The sequence below is a fragment of the Elaeis guineensis genome, chromosome 10 (assembly GCF_000442705.2).
Source record: "Elaeis guineensis isolate ETL-2024a chromosome 10, EG11, whole genome shotgun sequence".
NCBI lineage: Eukaryota > Viridiplantae > Streptophyta > Magnoliopsida > Arecales > Arecaceae > Elaeis > Elaeis guineensis.
The window spans coordinates 19,697,541-19,707,934 of NC_026002.2; the positions used below are offsets into that span (position 1 = coordinate 19,697,541).

The 10,394-nt window shown below is 40.0% G+C and overlaps 1 long non-coding RNA gene across 1 annotated transcript; it reads right to left on the bottom strand.

Moving 5' to 3' along the window:
* Window positions 1–6,559: 6,559 nt before the first annotated feature.
* LOC140852001 (uncharacterized) lies at window positions 6,560–10,113 on the bottom strand. The gene is made up of 2 exons (XR_012134893.1): window positions 9,461–10,113; window positions 6,560–7,624 (listed from the first exon to the last, which is right to left on the bottom strand). It is a non-coding gene; the product is annotated as an uncharacterized lncRNA (long non-coding RNA).
* Window positions 10,114–10,394: the final 281 nt, after the last annotated feature.

Below are 10,394 nucleotides of genomic sequence, written 5' to 3' on the forward strand. Positions count from 1 at the left end.
TTGTGCAGGATTTGATACACAATCAAGTTCTTGTAGTGATAATAAGAAATATTTTCATGCATATATATGGATATATCTAAGGATGTTAAGAAAGAAGAATTCCAAACAATAAAGAAGAAAAAAGAGAATAGAGATTGGATTGCTTATTGTTGGAACTAAGAGGACTTATTTTTTCTTATGTGCAAAACATAAAGAGGCAATTAAATGCAAAAAAAAAAAAAGAAAAAGAAAAAGAGAGGGAGTCTGAATTTTGAGCCAGAAATCAAAACTATCAAATCATCCAAGAGGGAAACATTAATTTATAACCAAAGTACAATAAAATGTTTTATTCCAAAAAACACAAAGTGATGCAAGGGACAATAGAACTTGACAAGTCCATGCAACATAGACCTGGTGCGAAATTTGTATATGCTAACAGCTAATAAAACACATGAGAGTTGACAATCAACAAAACAACAATGTAGTTGATGCAATTTGATTCATGATCTAGAAGTCAGAAATTAAAAGAAAAGACTGAATAAATCAGAGCAAAGATATTAGGAAATGTCATCAGAGTGCAGTCTTCAGTGTAACTACTTACAACTCAAACCCGGCAAGTAGAACAATCCAGCGGACAGCCCAAGTGGTCGGTACTTACTGTTATAACCATTGCTTAGATTAAAGTGAAGAGAACAAAAAACAATGTGTATATTATAGTTTAAATTTGACATAATTCATTGCCCACTCTTTTCCAAAGATCAATTTATAACTAAGATGCCGAACTTTGACCCTTTCATTCTTTTGATTAAACCGGGTTGTGTGCGCCAAACTACTGTTTCAGCAAAGAAAAAGGATGTAGTCTGAAACCCCAAAGCTATTTCCCCATTTCCCAAACTCAAACGAAAAAAAGAGAAGTTGAGTCACATGAAAAGTGTTAGGATTTGACGCCTCGAGATTCAGCCCACATTGAGCCCACAGCGAGGTTCGCGGCGAAAAGTGATTTTTCGGTTTCTCGCCGCCGTACGAACCGAGAGGAGAGAGAGAGGCGTGAGGCGCTGTGAGAGAAGAGCAGGAGGCTCCTGGACAGCGGTCGCCAGGCTCTTCAGGGGTTCAGGGGGTCTCCAAGAGAGAGAGAGCTTTTGTGAGGGGAACTTCATGTGAGAGAGAATTGGGTGTACAAGGATTGAGGGTGAGGTCTCCTCTTGTAAAATTTTCTTTTCATAGTGAAGTTTGCATGCCCCGTGGAGGCGAGCCCTTTTGTGGCTGATCCACGTATTTTGATTGTTTTTCCTTTTGTTTTATTTCTTCTTTTTTCCTGCTGCATCGCGTGGTACTGAAAGGATCTTGGGAGGTGGTGTCCTGGCCAGACATCCACCCAACAAGTGGTATCAGAGCAAGGCGGTACAAGGACGCAGATTGCAGCGGTGGTGAGCAAGACTGAAGATGGAGAAAACAGGAACAATCAAGATGGAGATCAACAAGTTTGATGGTAAGAGCAATTTCTCCTTGTGGCAGGCAAGGGTGAAGGACGTGCTCATCCAACAGGGGTTGATCGAAGCTCTCTTGTGCGATGAGAAACCGACCACCATGGAGGTGCAGGATTGGAAACGGCTACAGATGCAGGCGGTGAGTACCATCCGTATGTACCTGACGGATGAGGTGGTGATCCATGTGCTGAGCGAGACTTCCCCGACGGTGCTGTGGTCGAAGCTCGAGGAGTTGTACATGGCGAAGTCTCTCACCAACACACTTTTCCTCTGGAGGCAGTTTTACCAACTGCGGATGACTAAGGGACAGAGCGTGCAGGAGCATTTGAGCCACTTCCAGAAGATCCTCACCGACCTTCTCAGCGTTGGCGAGAACGTTGAGGAGAAGACCAGGGCGCTGGTTTTGCTGGCGTCGCTTCCTTCTTCGTACAAGTCCTTGGTGACTGCTCTTCTAGTGGGGAAGAGCACTATCAAGATGGACGAGGTCACCGCGGCGATACTCCAGAACGAGGTTCTCAGGAGGGAGAACCCAGCTTCGAGCTCAGGTGTCGATAGCTCAGCTTTGATGACTTCTGGAGGTGTAGGAGGCGGTAGACGGAGCGACAGGAGATCGCATCGAGGGCGGTCTAAGTCCAGGAGGGACTTGAGCAAAATCAGGTGTTACCGGTGTGAAGAGTTGGGGTATCTAGCCAGAGATTGCCCTCAACTGAAAAATCGGACGGTGGCTGCTGTAGCGACGGCCGGCAGTGATTCAGATGGAGATGTCCTGGAGATATCTGACGAGGTATCTACTTCTTCCCAGTAGTGGATATTAGATTCTGCATGCCCCTATCATGTGTGTTGCAGAGAGGAGCAGTTTGACTCCCTGGAGAACAGTGAGAGCACTGTATATCTGCCGAATGGATCGAGCTGTGCGATCAGAGGCATTGGGACGGTCAACTGGAGGACACATGACGGTGCAGTGAGGAGATTGGGGGAGGTCCGATACATACCCGATTTCAGGCGGAATCTTATCTCACTTAGCAGACTGGATTCGAGAGGCTACAGGACGGTAGCTGGTGGAGGAATCCTGAGGGTGCTACGCGGCGATAGGATTGTGCTGGAGGGAAAGAAGGGGAGCAGAGGACATTATTACCTGGCAGGGAGCCCAGTGCGAGGTGGAGCATCGGGAGCCAGGTGGAGCCCAGAGCGAGGTGGAGCTCCAGGAGGCGGATCGGGCACGAGACAAGAGACTCGGGAGGACGAGAGGCGACGTCGCAAGGTAAGATTCCTATTGCCGCAGGATGATGCCCCGAGCAGGTCTCAGGTCAGGAGGAGCACAGCATACGACGGAGATGGGATCGAGCAGCCTGGCTCGACTCCAATGTTTGCCCATCCATGATCAGCAGGCGATTGCCCCAGGGCATGGGGGCGAGGAGATCCAGAAGCTCTCGGAGTTTGGAGGAGACCGAATATCGAGTCGAGGTGGAGATTGTTAGGATTTGACGCCTCGAGATTCAGCCCACATTGAGCCCACAGCGAGGTTCGCGGCGAAAAGTGGTTTTTCGGTTTCTCGCCGCCGTACGAACCGAGAGGAGAGAGAGAGGCGTGAGGCGCTGTGAGAGAAGGAGCAGGAGGCTCCTGGACAGCGGTCGCCAGGCTCTTCAGGGGTTCAGGGGGTCTCCAAGAGAGAGAGAGCTTTTGTGAGGGGAACTTCATGTGAGAGAGAATTGGGTGTACAAAGGTTGAGGGTGAGGTCTCCTCTTGTAAAATTTTCTTTTCATAGTGAAGTTTGAATGCTCCGTGGAGGCGAGCCCTTTTGTGGCTGATCCACGTATTTTGATTGTTTTTCCTTTTGTTTTATTTCTTCTTTCTTCCTGCTGCATCGCGTGGTACTGAAAGGATCTTGGGAGGTGGTGTCCTGACCAGACATCCACCCAACAAAAAGCTCTATAGAAACATCACCAAGTACATAAACAAATGAATCAACTATCTAAATCTCATCAACCACAACCATATATTAATCTTTACACATAAACCAGAATACAACCACTTCCCCAAATGGTGAATTAGATCGGGGCAATGGAGGAGATAATACCTTATCCGATGTTATTGGCGGAAGATGTGCGAAACCAAAGCTAAAATTTGATTCTCGCAGTCGCAATCCAAAGCTAAAATTTGCGAAAGTTGGGCAAGAGGAAGAGCGATTTTGATGTTCTTTTAAAAACCTTAGGACTTGCGTTGGTAGCGGGAACTCTTAACCCCATCTTCCGGCCCGACCGCGACCTGTCAGACTGGAAACATTGCAAACCGGCCCCTTGCCCGGGCCGGTTCTCTCTCTGTCATTTTTTTTTTTTTTTTGGTAACGTCTCTCTGTCGTTTGATAATCATTAATCAAGCAAACCAACATCTATTCAGGGTCCTATAAATATATATATATATATATATATATATATATATATATATATATATATATATATATATATATATATATATATATATATATATATTGTCCATTCATCTAACGTAAAGGTTAGCTCTCTTTTCATCAATCATTTAAGGTCGAATATATTTTAGAAACTCAAAAAAAATAAACAACTTCATATTTTTAGAATTGCAACCCTTCTCAGATAAACAACCCCTAAATTAATTCATTTAGGAGTTGAAATATGGGGAACCTCCATATATTTATAAATATGTTTAGGTCATGTTGTTGATATCTTTCAAGCATCATATTTAAATTTTCAATATATAAATATTTATTTTAGTTATTTAAATTATTTAGATGTATTTTTAGTTAATATTTGACCATTTGACTTGATAGTGGGGCCAAAGATCCGCCTGTCTGGCCAAATATTTAGTTTAACTTCTGGATATTATGCTTGTGACTCTAGAGACCAAAAGCTTTGGTTCAGTATTTCTTAATTGAGGTGGCGGGCTAGTTTGAAGTGACTAATTTGGAGAGCACCAGAGAAAGCAAAAGAGGTCCCTAGAAAAGAATTAAAAACAATAGCAGACGATAATTTGCTAACTTGATAAACAATTAAATCAAGACAAGGTCTGAAAATTCGAACCAAGACTTTATCTAATAGGTTTGAAGATGAATCAACACCAGATGTAACTCGCTTATCTTCAATAGATTTATTATTCTTTGAAAAAAAATTTAATTTATTATTTAAAAAATATAAAAAATTTTGACACTTGGATCAAGCTCATATAAATAAACTCCACATCCCTGAATGTACCCAAAAAAATAAAAAGAGAGAGAGAATAAAAACTGTCAAATGACTGAGCTTCTTAGAAGTTAGAAATAAACTCAACATTTTTATTTTTTTTAAAAAAATTATTAGATTATTTATGTCTACCTTATAATTTATGATTTTCTCACTTAAATTGAATTTTATTAAAATCCATCTTGCACTTATTTGCAAATTAAGCCACATGCACGGTAGACATGAGAGTTTTACTCGGGTGTAGAAGTAGTGTTGTAAGTCGGATTCAGATTTAGGCTTGGACAAAATTAAGCCTCATTTTGAACCCAATCCTCTGCCGGCGCATATTGAACTTTAAATACTTTAAATTTAGGAAAAATAGTGATGTGACAGATGCTTTTGAAGAGGATTCCTACGTGTTTCTCATGTCCCCTAGTTTTTCACCAGTTCTCCCTCTGGTTTCTTTCATGGGGAATTTATCTTTGCACGTTCCTTATCCTTTTATGTATGTACACTGACCATGACTAGAACCTAGACTGTGCTTCTGATCTTCAATAAAGCAGGGGGGGAGCATCTTGCTACCTCCCATTCCCAAAAAAAAAAAAAAAAACCCACACCGATGGCAGTGCAACATGACTATATCAATATGAATTGGCCAATAAGTTAATAAGTTAGCCTAAAAAGGGAGAAAATATACAGTTTTCAATCTTCAAATATCAAACAACAGAAACTTTTTGGAGAGGTTAGGGATATGCATCTATAATCATCTGTCTAAACATTAAAAAAGTGATCGAAGATAAATCTTGAATGCCCGATTTTGTATGTTTGAAATCTCGGACACAGTTTCTTATAAAGATATGTTCTTCATGCATGCGCTTTTCCTTTTCTTGCATTAGATATAGAGCATGGATGCATCACGTTGTGCCTAACAATCACCATATTCTAAATAGGAGCCAAGCGTAGTACTTGGCCTTGAAAAAATTGAAGATATATTTGGTCGGTGGGAATTAGGCTATGGAATAGGAATGAAAATAAATGACTCTTATTTCTGCTATTTAGTTGGAGAGAGTTCAATTCTCATTATAATTTTAAAAATAAATAGAAATGTCTTAATCCTCCAAATCCAATTTTCACTTTTTCCTAGTATTCAAATTCTATTCCAATTTTAGTCATAAATCAACTATATGGAAAATATGATCATTCCAATTGTGGTCGCTATTGGAATCGAAAAATCTTCAAACCGAATCCTTTCGACTTGCTTTGAGTTTACAATATTGGTCAGGTAGTCAGCTACTTGATTAGCTTTCCAAAGTATGTGGGTATAGAAGAAGTTAGACAAGATAGAATAGATATGCTTGATATCTCTCAATGCCAGATGTTATGAAGGTGCCTTACCATTAATCTATGTTACCACTATCTTCGAATCTCCCTCCAATATGATTCTATCATTCTATCATTCTAAAACATAGATATGGGTTTTTTAAGTCCATACAAAGCAGCCACTAATTCAGCCATAGGAATGGACCCAGTATTGATTGGAATAGATGCAGCACATAATAAGCCTATTTGATTTCGAATAATAAAACTAACACCAGCAGATTTAGGCTGAATAGAACCATTAAACTTAACTTTGAGATTTAGTCCTTACAAATTCTGAATTTTGAATCCTCTGCCAAATTAGTGACACTTGATTGCATTGAAACAACAAATGATCTAGACTTTCAGGATGGCTTCTACAACGTAAACAAGTTGGGAATATAGAAGACATTCTACTCGCCAAAAAGGTCATGGTAGGAATTTTTCCCAACACCAGCTTCCATAAGAAAAATTGTACTCTAATGTGCACTTTAATTTTCCAAACTCTGGGAAGGGAATAGTTTGAACCATAACCCATTTGCGTCATGATTTGATGGTAAACCTCTCCAACAATAATTCTTGGCTGATAGCTTGAACCTCAACACAACGCTTCGTCTGTGTCAACCGCAATGGGAACTTGTTTGATTTGATTAGCAATAACAGAAGGAAAACACTGCTCCACCAAAGCAACATTCCTGATAAATTTGTTAACAGTAGAATGAGCGGTAACTCGTTAGAGGCTCATTAGAAGAGCAGCTATCAAGTTCACATTGAATGGACCTCCACTACCAATTGAACAAATGAAATGGTTACATGTCAGTTCTGAAGCAGAGCAAATTTTCTTCCACAGCTGCAGAATTCTTGGGTTGTGTATAATCCCTCCAAACTCCATTAAAGTAGTATGTTGCTTCAAAATTCGATCTAACAAGCAATTCCGCCTCCAATGCAATTCTACCAGCAAGCTTGCTCATCAGAGATTTCCACCAAATTTGAATGTTTGGGATGCCCAACCCACCCGACGCCTTAGGCCTGCATATGACCTCCCAAGTTACTGTGTGCAGTCCTCTTATGACCCCATACAAAATTTCTTGAGGTTCTGTCCAAGCCAAACTCTACTAGCTGGATCACCACTTTCAGGTTCTCCAATCTACTGAAGTCTATGGTTGCAGGTGCCCAAGCTAGAGGAAGTGCCATGAACCTAGGTTCTTTCAGAGCACCAATAGATTTGCCATCTCCCACCCTCCACTTGAAGGATGCGACAACCTCTGTAATGTAGGGGCACAGTGCCCTCCCAATAAAAAAACCACTACTTGGGGTAGACATAGTAGCCATGCCGATCCAATCCCGATATTTAGCCCTCATCAAAGCACTTCAGATATTGTTGGGCTCCAATAACAGTAGACAGCATGCTTTGCAAGAAAGACCTGCTATATATCGAGATGCCAAAGTTGAGATACCAGGATCCCCCCACTGTAATGGCTAGCATACATCTTCCCAATAAATCGGATGGATTTTCCTAACCTCAACGATGAGACCAAAGATAGTTTCTCATCATTTGTTCAAGATGGAGGACGATTAATTTGGGGATCATAGAGTTTCCTACGAAGTAACCTGAAACAGCAACAGAACGGACTTTACCACGTTTTCCATTTTAATGTACAAATAGTTTGGAGGCAATATATCATATTTGATTGCTTGATTATTAATGTAGGATTTTCATTATCTAATTTTTATTTAGCTGAATCTGAGTTGTATTGAGGAAAGGGCATCGTAGATATAAATTAGAAGGAGAGAAGGACAGCAATAATAATAGTATGAACTTTGTCTCTTTTTTAAGCTCAAGGAGGGATGCTCGAGATTCCACCTCTCCCCAATGAAGCTGATTAGAGGGCATCCAAAGGATAACCCCAGAAAAGAAAAGAAAAGAAAAAAAACAGGGGGTGGGGGGTGAGACACCGAACGCCCATGCATGATAATTACGAGGGAAGGTGGGTGTATTGGCACGCGTGAAGGACATTTAAAAGGAAAAAAATATATATATTTTTAGTTCATGAATTAAATCATTTTTTTTTAAAAAAAATTTAAATTATAAAAAATTAAATCTAAACCTCGAACTATATAATTTATTTTAATTTAATATTATCTTCAGGCACGATTCCGATTATCTTTTCTTATCGAATGATCGATGTGACAATCATCTATACTTACATGAAGCAAATTTCGATTGCATGATTTGGACTAATATTAATATAATTTAAAATATTTTAAAAAATATTATTAATGTGATCAAAATTTTTTAATTTTATCTCCTTTTTTAGATCTCTTATTTTTTAATTTATTTTTTTCTAATCTCAAAACTCCAATGAAAAAAAAAGAAAAGTCTTCTTTTCTTCTAACTCTTGCCTCTTCTCTACCACGATCCCTTCTTCTTTATCTTCCACCACTTCACCTCATTGACTCTTTCCATCCACCTCCTCTCCAGATCTTTCATCTTTCATTTCTCTTCTTCTCATTCTTTAATATTTCAATAGAAAAAAAAATGAGAAAGAAGGAAAGCTCTCTTCCCTCCATGACCTTATTTTTCTCCTCCCTTCTAATCATTTTTTTTATTTCTCACCATTCTATCTCATGAACTCTTCCTATCCATCCCCTCAAATCTTTAATGTTCCATCTTTCTTTTTTTCATTTCCAAAATTTAATTGAAAAAATAAAAAAGAAAGCACCGTTCAATTCATGATCTCATCCTCCTCCTTAATTTGCTCGATTCTTCATTTTTTCTCTTCCACTCATTTTCTATCGTCTACTTTCAAAATCTTCTGTCAAATCGATATTCACTATCTTCTCTTCCTAATTTTATTCTCATATTTTAAAAAATAATTTTTTTATTAAAAAAAAATCATATGATAATTAGAGAATAAAAAAAATAAAATTATAAAAAAAAAAATAATCATTGGCTTTGCCGTATCAATAATTTTTTTAAAGTAAAAATTTAATACCACGTGATCATCGGTAGTTGTTACATTGGATATTTGATAGAAAAAAATTATAAGAATTATATTTGGAAGTAATATTAAAATAATTAAAATATTTAAAAAAAATTTATATGATTTTATTCGTAGATAAGAAATATAATTTAATTTAAAAAATTATTAATAGGATTTGACAGGCACTCATGCAAATATATGAAGTATTAAGGTTCGAGTTTACTAAATAGGACACAGCTGGCACGTCCCACGTTAGGGGTCAATTAAATTATTTTCTTTATTTTCTTCCTCTCCCTCTGTTCCTCCCCATTCAACCGCAGGAGCTGAACGTGAGCTCGCCCACCTCCAACCAACACCATGCATAGTCGGTCGGCCAGTACAAATCAATCAATCAATCAATCAATCAAATGCTAAGAAAATAATGTTGAGCAGTCGAGATGCAGAAAACAAAAGTTGCCATTACTAGTGGTTGTGGTAGAAGTAGGACGGGGCCAGTCGAGCCCATCAGGTTCCCTCTCCGGATCTTTAACGAGGCCCTTGCTTTGGCCCCGACATCCAACCCACCCTCGTCTTGCACGCCTAGAGCGGTGAAGGAGAAGGAAAGATGAAGGAGCCCTATTTGCGTCACCGCCTATGAACATATCCCATCTCATATTATTGCCAATAGCATCCCTCCCCTCGGATCCCCTGGATGGATTGTGCTCGTTAGCGTTGTCCCGCCCTCGGATCCCCCATTCAGGGAAGGACCATGATTTCTATCACCCGACCCTTCGCATCATTCATGCGTCCCTCGCATGTCTTATCCTGTGACGACGGTCCGAGGGCAGCAGCTGCCGTAAATTGAAAGGAACGCCCCTCTGGGGGGGGGGGGACGCATGTCTTATCCTGTGACGACGGTGCGAGGGCAGCAGCTGCCGTAAATTGAAAGGAACGCCCCTCTGGGGGGGTTTCGGCCATTGGCGTCACCCATGAGTTCGGCACCATCATCGCGCCATTTTTTTTTTTTTTCCAAGTCTGATCCTGTTTGCTGATCGTAGAGGAGGATTTGCTTACCACAATTTCCCATGGGCCATAGGGCATAGTTTTTCGGACGAACCAACCGTCCACTTGTTTAGTTTTTTCAAAAAGATTTTTATTATCTCCCTTGGAGTCCAAGATGCCATCCTGTTCCTCGGGAATATATATGTACATATATTAGGGATACTAACTGTCCACGCAACCCTCTTATTCATCCATTGGACCATAGACCAGGCGTCCTAACCTAGCCGAATTTTTTTAATTAACAGCAAACAAATAAAATTAGCAATGAGATTTGAGAGGTGCGGGAACGCAAGGGACCCCAATTGTCAAATGAAGGCCATGTATGATGGATCAATGCGTCGCGATGGAATGGACGG